General features: G+C 40.3%; 1 protein-coding gene and 1 long non-coding RNA gene across 3 annotated transcripts in view; one reads left to right on the top strand and one right to left on the bottom strand.

Annotated features, from left to right (window-relative positions):
* phf24 (PHD finger protein 24) overlaps positions 1–1,036 on the bottom strand; it is a 31,844-nt gene extending 30,808 nt beyond the window's left edge. The window contains exon 1 of the mRNA XM_046067597.1: positions 699–1,036. The gene's annotated coding sequence lies outside the window, so the exon portion shown is untranslated. The remainder of the gene's footprint in view (positions 1–698) is intronic.
* A 5,793-nt stretch (positions 1,037–6,829) lies between these two features.
* LOC123982176 lies at positions 6,830–13,047 on the top strand. 2 transcript variants are annotated; one of them, XR_006827915.1, is made up of 3 exons: positions 6,830–8,431; positions 9,981–10,093; positions 12,893–13,047. It is a non-coding gene; the product is annotated as an uncharacterized LOC123982176 (long non-coding RNA). The 2 variants fall into 2 exon arrangements; XR_006827914.1 differs by lacking the exon at positions 12,893–13,047 and adding an exon at positions 10,337–11,048.
* Positions 13,048–13,901: the final 854 nt, after the last annotated feature.

The raw sequence follows: 13,901 nt of genomic DNA, 5'->3' as shown, positions 1-13,901 counted from the left end.
AGCATCTCAGGCTGCAGGGATCTGTCACAGACTGAGGAACAGGACTCACTCAAAGATTAAGCCCACCACTGGCTTGTTTGTGGGCTCATATGGACTACAAGATAAAAACCATGGGGTTGTAAACAAAGACTGATGGAGGGCTTAATGTACAGCAGCACTCTCCTGTGGGACAGTGTTGAGAAAAGTGGACAGAGCAGCTGGAGCAAACCAGTATGTCTGCTGCAGAGAGGTATTATCCAGACATGCCATTAGTTGCAGAATATCTCACTAATACAACTTATTTTACACGGTCAGAGAAAAAGGCAGTAGCTAGGTCTTTAACAGTTATCCTCCCAATGACCTACACACACCAAGAGTCTGAGAACTTCTTGTCTTTTCATTCCAGTTTCTGTTGATTTTTCCCACAGTTATGAAAAGAAGGGGACACAAAAGCAGCCAAAGCCACCGGGAATACCAATGTGAACTCCTGTAGCTTGATAACAACCGCTGCCATCCACACCCATGTGGATGCTGACCTAAATAGGCTTCCCATGCAAGAATCTGTAATGAGGCTTCCCAGCAAATCCACCTACAGGAGTCCCATCACATCCCGTGTTTGCAACATGAACAAAAAAAAAATGAATATAGCCCATCGGTTTTCACTTTGTTATATAACATTTTGAAGGGCGGTAAGCTAAGAAGGCTGTATGTGGACTCACCTTAAAGAGTAAAGGCTGGTGTTCTGACTTTATCCTTTCAGTCTCACGCCCGGCCGTCCAGCATGGCAAGACTTTGCTCGAATGAAGTATGTGCGCCTTTAACCTGCCAGTCCAGATGAATGGCACGGCGGTTTATTTATTCCTTCCCCTCACAGTCCCACGGAGAAAATTTACAGTCGGAAGCAGCTTCACCCTTGGCAGGAATAGAGACTTCTCCAAGTGCCGCGGACAGCTCCGGTGCTGAAATCGTTTTCCTTTTTTTTTTTTTTTTTTTTGTATCTCCTCCCCCCAGCCCTCCTTCCTGAGCTACTCCCTCAGCATCTGAGGAGGCACGCAGCTTGCTGGCAGCTGAGGCAGGAGGAGACCTTGGCGCATGCAGGCTCGCAGACGGCCGCTGAAGTTATAGGCTAAATCACGGATGTAACCGTCGTATTGGCAGCTCCACTCCCCCCCCCTCCCGAGAGTCCCGTGAGTTTGTCACGATCATTAAGGTTAATAACTCGCGTGCGCTATCAGTCTTGAACCCGGAGTGTCTTGATTGGCCGGGACCACCAGCACCCTGCAGTTCCCAAAATAATGACGTTGGGAAAGATGCTTCCACAGCAGCCAATTATTTCACACGAACATTTTAAGGTAATGGGGGATTATCATTTGGAGAATGGGTGTGCAACTCGAAGGCTTGAATCCCAGAGACTTTGGTCCATATTGACATGACAGCATCACAGTTACAGCAGATTTGTCGGCTGCACATCCATGATGCGCATCTCCCGTTCCACCACATCCCAAAGGTGCTCTGTTGGATTGAGATCTGGCGACTGTGGAGGCCATTGGAGTACAGCACTGTCGTTTTCAAGAAACCAGTTTGAGATGATTTGAGATTAGTTACATGGTTCATTATCATGCTGGAAGTAGCCATCAGAAGATGGTACATTGTGGTCATAAAGGGATGGACATGGTCAGCAACAATTCTCAGGTAGGCTGTCGCGTTTAAACGATGCTCAGTTGGTACAACCAAGTGCCCATTCTCCTCTGACCTTCGTCCACACAACTGCCACTCACTGAATATTTTATTTGTTCTGGACCATTCTCTATAAACCCTAGAGATGGTTGTGTGTGAAAATCCCAGTAGATCAGCAGTTTCTGAAATACTCAGACCGTCCCGCTTAGCGACAACAACCATACCCCGTTCAAAGTCACTTAAATCCCCTACATTTTTGCAGCGCCACAAACGTAACCTCAGGTACATTTTGCCACAGTTTTGAGAAACAAATGTCCACTGGGGGCGCTAAAGAGAAGGACTGTACTGGAACGTTACAATCACATTAGAGATGGGCTGTAGTTGACTTTTTGATTTTTATTATTAAAAAGGCCTAAACCTCAACTTTTATACTTTTATATAAATATACTATTTTACAGTAGTGAACATGTGTATGTACTGTCACAGCCCAGCTCTTAGACTGTAACAAAAACGGGAGACACATGGGTAAACTAAATAACAAATTGACTTATTGATAAGAAAAATAAGAAAAATCAATTGTGCAGGGAGTGGATGGGTGAACATGTGCTGCATGGATGTTGTGCTGTAAAAACAAAGACAAGAAACCAAACACAACATATCAAGCCTTGAGATGAAGAGGTCCAAACAAGACTGACTGCTGCTTTGGCTTATATGCATGGGGCACACCGGGCCCAGGTGTGTCCCATGCTGCTGATTACCCTGCCAATCAGGTCTGCAGCCCTGGAGACAGAAAGCATATGAATAGCAGTATGAACCCAGCAGAGGGGGCCGTCACAGTACCTTAACCAAGAAAATATGGACTTTTTTCACCGCAAAAATAACAACTTGACCTTTGTAGTCAGAACATCGTGACAAACCACAGAAACACACAGACTGATTTATTTATCTACCTGGATACGATTGGCAGGGTAATCAGCAGCACGGGAGACGGCTGGGCCGCAGTTACTGATCTAGGGATCATCTGATCTCGCTCTGTGAAACGGAGAAGAGTTTCTCTCATCTCAGGCTTAACATACTCAGAATTTCTACTAATCCCACTTTCTGAATCGGGGCCCAGGTTGCCTAAATGCTGCCATGTGATTGTCTGATTAGCTATCTGTGTTGACAAGCAATCGAACAGGTGTACCTAATAAAGTGGCCGGTGAGTGTATGTGACGTGCACATTATATGCATGTAGAGCTGCATCAGCACAAGACAGATTAAATGTACTGCAATGATACTGAGGTGAGGGAATCTTATAAAAGATGATTTTAAACTTTGCCATATATGAGTTTTGATAACTACTTGTGTTGTTCTCCTTAAGCACCAGGAAATATCTAATATATTGAATATTATCCTCCTATTATGTAATTAAAAAAATGCAAGTGAATTTCACACCCAAATGATATTTTATGTCAGTTCTATTGACATACAGGGAGGGGTTCATTTTGCCCAAAATATTGTTTTTTGGTCCAACAAAGAAAATAGAAATGTTTTTTTCTTTCATTAACAGAAGACCAACAGAATAGCTACAGATATATCTCAGTTTTAGCAGAATGAATGAGTGGGGAAAATATAATATAATAACCTCTGCTTGGTACGCTAAATAACATGTGAGGTTCCTTCCAGAATCAGTCACACATGAAACTGATATACATATATTAACATGTTCGTGCAAAAATAATAAATAATCCTCTACAAGGAGAAAGGTAAAACCTAACATCTATCTGTATGTCAGCATTTTTTAATACAATCATTCCCACAGGACATCCATACATACAGCGCATTACAGCATAAATGTGTTGCTACATGCCCATAAGCTATAAAAATCCAAGCATTGATAAAATACATGTATATGTAGTGTGACAGTTCACAAAGGTAAAAGCTGAGTCAGTATGATTGCAGCAGTCTAAAAGGCAGGCTCTCCAGTGCCTGTCCACAGGAGGACATACATGGTTGATGTATGAACAACCTTATGTATCCAGTGTCCCACTGTGTTTTTCCATAGCCTGCTGGTTAAAATGGAAAGCCATGCATTATTAATGAAGACATTAAGTGCACACTGACCCATTGGTTTTGAGGTGCTTGGCCTCTTTTCTCAGCAGGAGGGAAGAGGAAGAAATGGCCAGCTTTGGTAGGAGAAACCTGACCCCTCACCTACCTGCCTTCGACACTTTTCCGCCCGCAGTCACCTCCATGCTTTACAACAAAAATAGCATATGTATTTTTTTCCTATGTTGGCTAGATTTTTTTAGGCTGCTACAGACTTCTTATTCGATGAGAGTGACATTAAAAGAAACATTGAAATATTATAAATGAAATGTTTCAGTGAAACTCTTTTTACATTTTCTGATGATCTGAATGTGTTTTTCATGCCGTATATTTATCTATTTTTGTCTGCAGTATTAAAGTCAAAAACATCTCGCACTTTGAGGGTAAATGAGTCTTTAAGAGGAGAGAAAAGGGCAAATAAGCTCATGATTAAAACATTTTTTTTTACAGAAATGGACTAAATGAAGACAAGTGGCAGAGGCAAAGCCAGGCTTGGAACGTATTTTAAAGCTGGGAAAGTGAATATGGCCACAGTTTCTCTTTCAGAATAGTAGTATTTGTCTCAGTGGAGCAGTCAGTCACTGTTAACAGTCCATTCACAGTCCAACTGCGTACTTTCAGTAATAGCATTCCCATGGATTTTGAGTTGGATTTTGGATCTCTGCAATCACTGCCTTTTCAGCCCTGAAGGACTGTCCTGAATGAGAACAGTAGACCGGATGGCACCTGATTGGTCAATTCAAGCAATGTGATATCATGGGACTGTCTATAAATAGCACGCTGAACAATATCTACACATCTTCGCAAGTACAAGTTAAGTTTGGAGTAAATTATTAATAATATATTAATAATTATTTTCCGCTGCCTGCCAACCAGGAAGCAAATGATACACTGTTACTTTGAGTTTGTTACTTTTGCGTTGCCAAAATGCTGCATGGTTGTTGTGCTTTCGGATGCACTAATTGACGAGGAGACAAGTCTGAGCTGTATTAGGTTAGGGATTCCCTACAAGGTATGTACACGTTACCACAGTCGAGCGTTTGCAGGGACCAGGCAGTTTTTAATGGCAGAAATACGGCAGCAGGTGCTGTATATGGATCGCAAGTTCCTAACACTTGCAGTTTGTGTCCATATCTATCTTTTTCTTGAATTGACAGGTGATTCAAATAAAATTTAATGGCTTTTGCGGCGTCTCTACGAGTTAGTTCGGTGTGAGCCGCTATCTTGGTCTGTTGTTTTGCCCTCCAGGTCACCGCGCATGTCACGTGACTGAAAACTGTGAATAGGCCACTGTAAACTACACATGGTCCCTTTAAGGTTAATGATTAGTAAGCTTTAGAGGTGCTTCTAGGTGGATTTGTTACCTTTGGACAGCTTCCGTTCTTTGTGCTAAATTAAGCTAACCACCTATTCGCTGTAACTTCATATTTACAAATATGAGAGTGGTATCAATGATTGCACAGGATTTACTAATTCACATAAAATCCTAAGTACTGTTACAAAAGGAAGATGAGGAGGTAACAAGTCCGCCAGGACAGAGCTGCGCTGTGCTCCAATTTTGGCTTATTTTGGATTAAATCATTTTATGGGATAAAATTAGTAAAATCTTAATTAACATATATATATATTAAGACATTTAAAACAGGTGATGGTCCTGGAAAGTCTCAAAAGAGTATAATACTTATATAATATATTTTAAGCATAACTGCCAAGTCAAGATGCACTTTTTTTCCCCCAGCTTTATAATCATTAATTCATCATTCAGCGTAGGTCATGTTTCATTCACTATTCTCAGGTTTCTTTCTGTATGCACAAGATCTCATCCTATAGATTTGTATGCACTATTCTCAAGTTTCATTCCAAACACTGCTGAAATGCTGTTTCATTCTGTTTTCTCGTTATTTATTCATGAATTACTACTATGTACAAAGAGCATGTATACTCTCCGTGTTTGTATTTCTTCACAGCATTACCGGTGTCTTGCTGCATTCAGGAAGCTGCAATAGTCTTTACACCTGTCCCTGACCCTATGCTCTTGTGATTGTACCAGAACAAGATTTTCTACATAATGTGTTGCTCAGTGCTCACACCTCCTCTTGGACCATGTGCGTTCACATGAAAGAGGCTGAATATGTTATTGAACACTGAAGGGACAAACACCATTTTATTCCTTTTGGTTGGACACTTAAAGAGAATAAAGAAGGCAAGCACTTCAATCTTTTTTCACGTGATTCTGAATCATTGTTCAGATGATTGTTCACTTAATGAATAAAAACACAGGAGCATGCATTGATCACATCCAACCATTGCATGTGTTCGCATTAATATCCACAGATCGTTGTCATCAAGTGTTTTATTAGTCTTGCAAAGTGTTGAAAGAGGGTGTCAAAAAACAGAAACCCAAACGCTAAAGGAATGGATTAAACGTGGTGTCTATCTGACGTGAGCTGAAACTATTAGCATAAGCAGATCACTAGCATTAAGTTACTACAAAGTAACCCTGTGTTAATTCCTGGGCCCAAGAGCATTTCATTATCTAACATTGTATGGGGTTACTGGTTATGTAAAAGAAACTGTTCACTAGCACATCCACTACTTCCTTACTGTTTAGAAGGGCAGTTTAGAAGGGCAACAGAAAATAAGCTAATGGTAGCGGTCCTGTCCTGCTCTTAGTTTTGACTTGGTAAAGTTTACACCCCTGCAATCCTTGCCAAACATGTGACCTCAGAAATTGTAACATTTGCCAAAAGAGGCTTTTAATCCTCATCCTAAATGGTCCAACTGTATAAAACATACAGTTAAAATGCAAACAATGAAGCATAAATTGAACCTAGTGGCTTATCCAAGTAAGGAAGCTAAACAACCAAACAGTATCTAGCCTATATTAGAAAGTCTGATCTCACATTATCACTTATTGTACTTACTGACATACCTATAATACTAGGTGTAACTAGCCTTACGCTGCAATGCTTTTTCTTTATTTGTTCCTATATGTCTTTCATGACACAGCTACCCAGCATGACTTTTTTTCTAAGGCGTGCATGTAGCTATCAAGTGCTTGTTTATCTTTTACAGGGTTCTCCACTTAAAACTGGAAACATCAAAAAATCAGAAATTGACGGTTGAGAGAGCAATTTCAACCAACCCATCAAGCCAGTGTTACCCTTTGGTTTGAGCATTAGTCTGTGGATTGAAACCTGAACACAGCTTAGAGACATTTGACAGACAGCGTTCCATACCAGATGAACTGTGGATCCCGGATGGAGACGATGTCCAGAGGGATGAAATGATGGTGGAAGACATGACGAACCAGGTGATCAGTTTGGGGAGTTTCGGGACAGCCACAGTCTGAAAAGCTTTGGAGAAGTGAGCAACTACAGCAGGGTCTCTCTCATCAGCATGTTTTTAATCTTTGTGTGTTGTTGCTGCCATTACCTGGGGGATTGAGTCTGCAGTGAGGGAGGCCCAGCAGTCACAACCAGATCCTGGCAATGGACCTCAAGACTGTGTGTTTGTGCCAGATGCCAGATTTTTACTCAAGTGAAATCACTCATTGCTGGTGTACTCCGTCCTCTGCCAGTTCCAAGTTGACCGTTGTCTTGTATAGCCCTTGATTTTGTGACTGGGTTACCTCCATCCCAGGCAATACAGTCATTCTCACTATAGCTATGGTAGAAGTTGGCAAAAGTGGAGCCGAAGTGGAAAGCCACACCCAGACAGACATACACACAAGCAAAGTCAGAGAGACACACACAGGGAAAATTCACAGGAAAACACAGGGGAGAGGGAAGCGGCAGGATAACAAAGGGAATGAGAGCGAGATATAGACCATGACATTATCTCTTTAATTTCTCAGCTCACGTAATTGAACAACAAAGAAAGTCAAAGATATAGAGGCCCAAAGGCAGTAACAGCTGTAAATGCAAAACATTATCTACACATTTATTCAACATTTTACAGAAAGATCTTGACTGCAGGGGTTTAGCATCAGCCAGAGTGAAGGCTATGGATGTTCACTTATTTTGCTCTGTTTAGAAAATTGCTCTTTTTCATGTTTTATAACTTTTGGCCTACTTTTATCATTAACTTCATAGCCTACTAAGGAATATTTACTTTTCATTCAGAAATCCATGTCACATAGATATGGTTGTCATGTGTAGTCTCCCTGAGCTTTAAAGGCTGTAGGCAGGAAAAACCTGTTGTTGCTAATGCCAACACTGTTGCCAGGCAACTGATCTGTCTTGCAACCGATTTAGATCCACTTCAATTCAGCCAATTTTCTGTTCCAAAGTTTGAGAGTGTGAGTTTAAGATTTTCAAAATCAGTCAGTCAGACAACAACTCGTCTTACACAGCTTTGTCTCTCAGGAGAATAACTGCAAGTCAAGCCTGCCTTCACACTTTGTCATCAAAATTTGTGTTTATATTGATTTAACTTCCCAGATGTTTCATATATTGGTAAATGTAACAAAGAACTTGGGCTTTAACTTGGGAATTACATTCTGAAATTATTTGAAAATGTTGTGTTTATGAATTGTGTAGCATGTATCATTTGCAAGCAGAAAAAAAAAACACAAGCCATTTCAAGGTAAACAGCTTATAAACATGAGCAATCTGCGTTGGCGCAGGTACTCAAATCTCTGAGGGGGAGGATGTTGTGAAGATCATACACCTCCTGGTTCCAGGTAAAAAAATGTCTGTATTCAACATGTGCAATCTTATATACAGTATATATTATGGCCTCTTTAATTTATTTTTATATTTTTCTAATGCATTATACTACATATCTCTATGCTGAAAATGGAAAAACTAAAAGGGTGATTTTTGATAATCAGTCTGATTGCATTCCCATAAATTGGCAACATTAATATTAGCTACAAGAAGGAGGTGACAGCTGCACAAACAACCATTTCTTTTGGGCAGTCATGTTTTTGCACAGAGGATGTCATTAAAACATTCCAGCAGGGACTTCTTCACTTTTTGAGTCAAATCAGGTCAGGTTAGGACACCACAATAATATATGGCATCAAACTATAAATCTGAAATAGCAGTCTCTATTGCGCCACCAGATGTGTTGAAGAAACAGACAGCAAAGCCAGAAAGTCGTAATAAATAGAGGCAATGGGGATGTTGAACTAGATTTAAAAATTGGCCTTATCTCCGACCCATTTAGTTTTGTTCTGCTTCTCTCTGCACTGTGCCCTATAGCCTTAAAGCAGTCATAATAAATATTTTAAATGGATAGTATGATAACTTGTACATTTAAAGAGTTGCTCGTAGTAAAGAACTGACTGCCCTCAACTCTGCAGAGCTTTATAGCATCTTTCAACTTAGCTGGTTTGGTTCACTGTCACTGCTCTCACCAACTGTGTTTCTAGACTTAGCAGGCAGCTGTTAAGTCTGTACTGACTGTACACTACATGTCCAGCATCAAGTTCAAAAGAGCTAAAAGAGAGTTAACATTGGATTTACATCCGTCAAGTGACCAGAAACAAATGAATGAATGCTGGACATGTTAACTGTTTACAGCTTGATTCTGCTGCCCCAATTGCCGATAAAATCAGTTAATACAGCTTTAAAGGCATATGTATATATTAAATAAATATTTGTCTTCCTGTGCAATTGTTTTAGTAATATTTATGCTAATTCGTCCTGCACTGGGGGTGTAGACATACAACGTATCCAATCAAATGTGAGTCTGTGGCAGTCAACCCTCAAAGCCCAGCAGTGCACAAACTCAAACAGCTTTGGTTATTCCATTTTTTTATTTTATGTCATCTCCAAAACCTTAAAAAAGCTCTAAGTACAATTGGTGGCTAAACGTCCAATAGCTGTCCAACATAGAAAAAGTAACAAAGAATGGGCCGTGTTTACAATGACTCTGTTAAGTAGAGGGTGCCATCCAGCTCCTGCTTGTTATGGTTATCCAGAGATGTCTACATCATGCTGCTCACACACTTGTTTCACTCAGAAATACATCCAATTACAAAAGCTTAAGTTCCAAATTATTTCTTCATTGCTTTTTAAATGCAAAAATGACTGCATATTGTAGCTTTAAATTGTATGCTTGCACCCTTTACCCCTAATGTCTCTACTTGGAGTAGCTTATCCCACACTCAGAAACCCCTGCATGAGATGATAAAATGAAGTGATAATTGGATTTCCAGCCTCATGCTGAAATCCGATAGACTGTTGCCAAATGCTAATCTCTAGTCTGCCTGTCCATCATTGTAGAACAGTATGACAAAGCAGAGATGAAGAACACTGACTCCTCCAGAGCACAGCTGCGCTTTGTCACACTGCGGAGCTCATTCAGCGACATGTGGTTTACCTCCTGACTAAGCACAGTAAGTGTGAGTTTATCCAGATGCTACCTGCAATCTGATGCTGTTAAATCAAGACCCAATAAGACCAAACCCTGTTTCCTTCTCCTTGTCAATCGAAGGATTTGCTCTGATAGACTGAGCATTGTTCGCATTGTTGGCCGTCACGTGTTATACAATTTTATATCGTTCTCTAAAGTGTGTACACGGCCATTTCCTCAATCCTCAAGGTTGATTAATGATTTAGAGATGTTTTCTCTTCTACAGACAATTTGACGTCTCCGCCTGACAATGCAGATTTATTACCAGATCTGACAAAGCCCCATTATTCAGCATCAATCCCCAGTGCTGACACAGTGGATCTGGCACCGAGGCATTATGGACCACAAGCATCCATTAGGATCAAAAAAAGAGAGGGCCAAACATAATGTCTGACAGCTTGAGCTTTTGAATTTAATTAAATGTGTCACAGGTTTCTGCCTATTTATGGCCTGGATGGAGTAATAGGGACAGGCTATAACTCCTGCGAGCACAGCAAAAAGATTTACCTCATTTATCTCCCACAGAGAACAGAGAGCTACATACTTTCAAAATGTGAGCACTTGAAACAGTAGATTTACCAAGGTGCCAGACTTGTGACATAAATTGTTAGAGAGAAGATAAGAGTGCTATAAAAACACAGTTTGCTCCTGTGTGTGCCAGCTCCTAATAACAATATTGTACTCCTTAACAGAAACTTAATTTAGTGATTTAAACTCCTTTATACTCTGGAGCCAATATTTGTCAATAAAAAGCAGCTCCACAGAGCCATGTCTCCAAATTGTACCAGAAAGCTGACAGACAATAATAAATCAGAGGGAGATTTTATGGATCCATATTACATTTGTCTAAGTATTTGCTATGAAATGAACTTCATTTTCTGGCAGCGATTATCAATCTATGCAGAAAAGAGGTATACATTATCCCAGCAGATTCAGGAGCAGAGCAAGCTTTTGTCTCTGTCCTAAGGCATAAAGGCTGAATAACGGTATCTGAGGATTGATAATCGTTCATGTCTTGCTTTAATATCATGCATTGCACTACGCAGTGTGATTTGATATTGAAATGTTGTGCTTTGTCGTTTCATTTTCATTTAATTTAACGTTAATTTGATAGGGGCAGATACAGTATGCGTAGAGAATTTCAATTATTGCAATAATTATCCAATGCAATGTGTCACATCATTTATAGCTACTGATAAATTCCATATCCACCCCTAGAAGGGCCTTTAAAATAACATGTTCACAGAATAAACAGATTCTGTGTTTTTCACAACACATTCCCAACTTTTGTTTTCGTCATAGGGGTTTTTCTTACCCCAGAAGCCCTGGTTGATAAACATTTGTGCTTAGTCATCCTCCTTTCATGGCCTAAATCTAATTTAGCCTGGATTTGTATCGATGACCTACATTTGAAGGCTGTATACTTTTCACTTTGCCCAAAGTTATGCAAAATCAAAAGCTTGTTGATGCAATTTTATCACAAATTGGTTGTAAGAGCAGGGACGGCAGCTGTAAGTGGAAACAGTGGACACGGCATTAAAGGACTGATCTATAGGATTTTTTTATTTGTGAAAACGATGTGCACCCTATCACTGCATTGAAACTGAGATAAGATCTACATTAAACCATTGTGAATACATTTACTTATTAAAAACATCATCTGTACATGAAGAGTTAGCAGAAATATAAAGCTTGGAATGACCATAAATACCTCAGTAAAGAAGAGATGTTTATCTACTCCACCATCACCAGGAGTACTCTCTGCTCACACCAGCATGCGTAGAGATGTAGTGTGAGCAGTCGCTACCAAGGTAACCTGCTTCTGCTGCAGAGGGCTCTGAAAGGACCTGGCAGGGTTAATTAATTAGACATGAGGTGACAGAAACAGAAACAACCACCAGAGACAACGGGCAGAGTTAGGTTCAGCCTCCCAATTTCAACAAAGAATGGGGAGTCTTCAGAGAGGTTTCTTCATCTCTGAATATACGGAGGTTCATTTCTGTGCACTCCGAGGAAGGCAGTAATGAAAGGAAAAGCCATTAGCTGTGCATAAAAGAACCACCTCCCTGCCGCTTTTGTGATCCAGATCTTAGAAATCAAAAGAAGATAATGTTTACAAATGACAGTCCATATTTCCATGGCAGCAGCCCAACAGAGCATTTTAGCACAATTTTAATATTTGATAGGACCCCTTGATGGGGGAAGAACACAACAGACAGGATGTGTTCAGCAGTCTGGATGTCAGCTACAAAAACAAAGAGGATAGACAAAGTAACCACAAGTCATCTACTTGAGTCAACACACATTTTTGGAGCGTGCTGGTGGGGGATGGTGTCTCATGGATTGTTGTTTTAAGGGGTACAACGTGTCATTCCTGGCTACATACTCCAAACAATTCGTGGGCAGTACTGTGAAAGATTTAAGATGGTGTACAATTAGACATGCTTAAAAAACCTTGCATTGTCCTCAAAAATGTATAGCGAACTTTCCAAACTTCCAATCTTGCCTCATCTCATAACAGTAATGTCAAGTGGTTACAATATGGTGAACTCTTGATTTGTGGCGTCGGCCTATAGTTTACGTTATAGCTTGCTTAGCTCAGTTTTAGCAGGACCGTAGTAGCAAGAAAACAGCCGCATCAAAACCATATATTGACGCCATTTGGAATGTTTCTCGGTACGGTTTGCGTTGTCAGCAGTTGCACTAAAGGTGTTACTTAACAGTTCGTTCTTTTCTTTGCCATGTTTGTGTTTCTGTGACACTAACTGTAAATTACTTCCAGCTTTTTATCCTCGCATCGCCAGACCTATCTTCACTCCACCGCACTCAACTTGACAGGCCCTCGGGAGCAGCTCTACTTCTTCGTCCTGTCATGTTGGGCAGACTGGACGCTACAGTCACTCACTCTCGTCTCCCGAGGCACAAGAAGACAGGACAGGTTTGGGCTAGCAGGTTAGCGTGCTAACTTCAGTAGTCTCTGCAACAAAATCCACAGATGTCTTTGGCGTGACGTCAACATGGTTACTTCTTCACATTCTGTTGATCACGTTAGTTCATTTTTTGAATGTTTTAAACTAAAATTCTGGCCAGATCTTACAAATTGCACCTTTAAAGCAAGAAAAACACAGACAGATACGCCATTGCTTGAAATCATAGCTGTTTTCCAAAAGCACCCCATGGGCATTGTGTAGAATCTATTGGGACACCCAGTGCATATTAAACAGATCATCATTCAACGCTCAGTGAATGATCATAAACAAAAAAAATTTAATTGGACTATATGGACTAAGAAGGAGGGATATGACAAACCCATTTAGAAAAACTGATGAAAAACAGACAGCTGCAGGCAAAACACAGCGTCTCAATGATCTAATTACTTTCTTCCGCACATCCTCCACAATTACATACAGCTGCCTCCCCAAATCACTGGGTATGTTAATAAGTAAAATATCTCATGCTACAACTCTATTACATGGAAATAAAGAGAGATGTTGCTGTCTAAGTAGGCTGGCTAATTTGAGCTCCCAAAGAAGTCCTTACGTGTTTATAATGTATTCTTTAAGGTATTTAATTTTGATATATTGTGTGTTACTGTTTCGTTCCAACCAGACAATGTTAAATGTTTAAAATTAATATTTCCTAAATCTGCACTGGGGGAAAAATAAGATAATCAAAGCCTACTTAGTTTCAAATAAATGAAATATCAATGCTTAAGCATAAAATCATATTTTTGGCGTCCACATACTTGTCCAGTGCAAAACAAGACAAAGAGTCTGTAGCCATGCTAGCAG

The sequence above is a fragment of the Micropterus dolomieu genome, linkage group LG13 (genome assembly GCF_021292245.1).
Source record: "Micropterus dolomieu isolate WLL.071019.BEF.003 ecotype Adirondacks linkage group LG13, ASM2129224v1, whole genome shotgun sequence".
Lineage (NCBI taxonomy): Eukaryota > Metazoa > Chordata > Actinopteri > Centrarchiformes > Centrarchidae > Micropterus > Micropterus dolomieu.
Note: the sequence above shows the minus strand (reverse complement) of the source record. Positions and strands in the feature narration are given on the sequence as shown.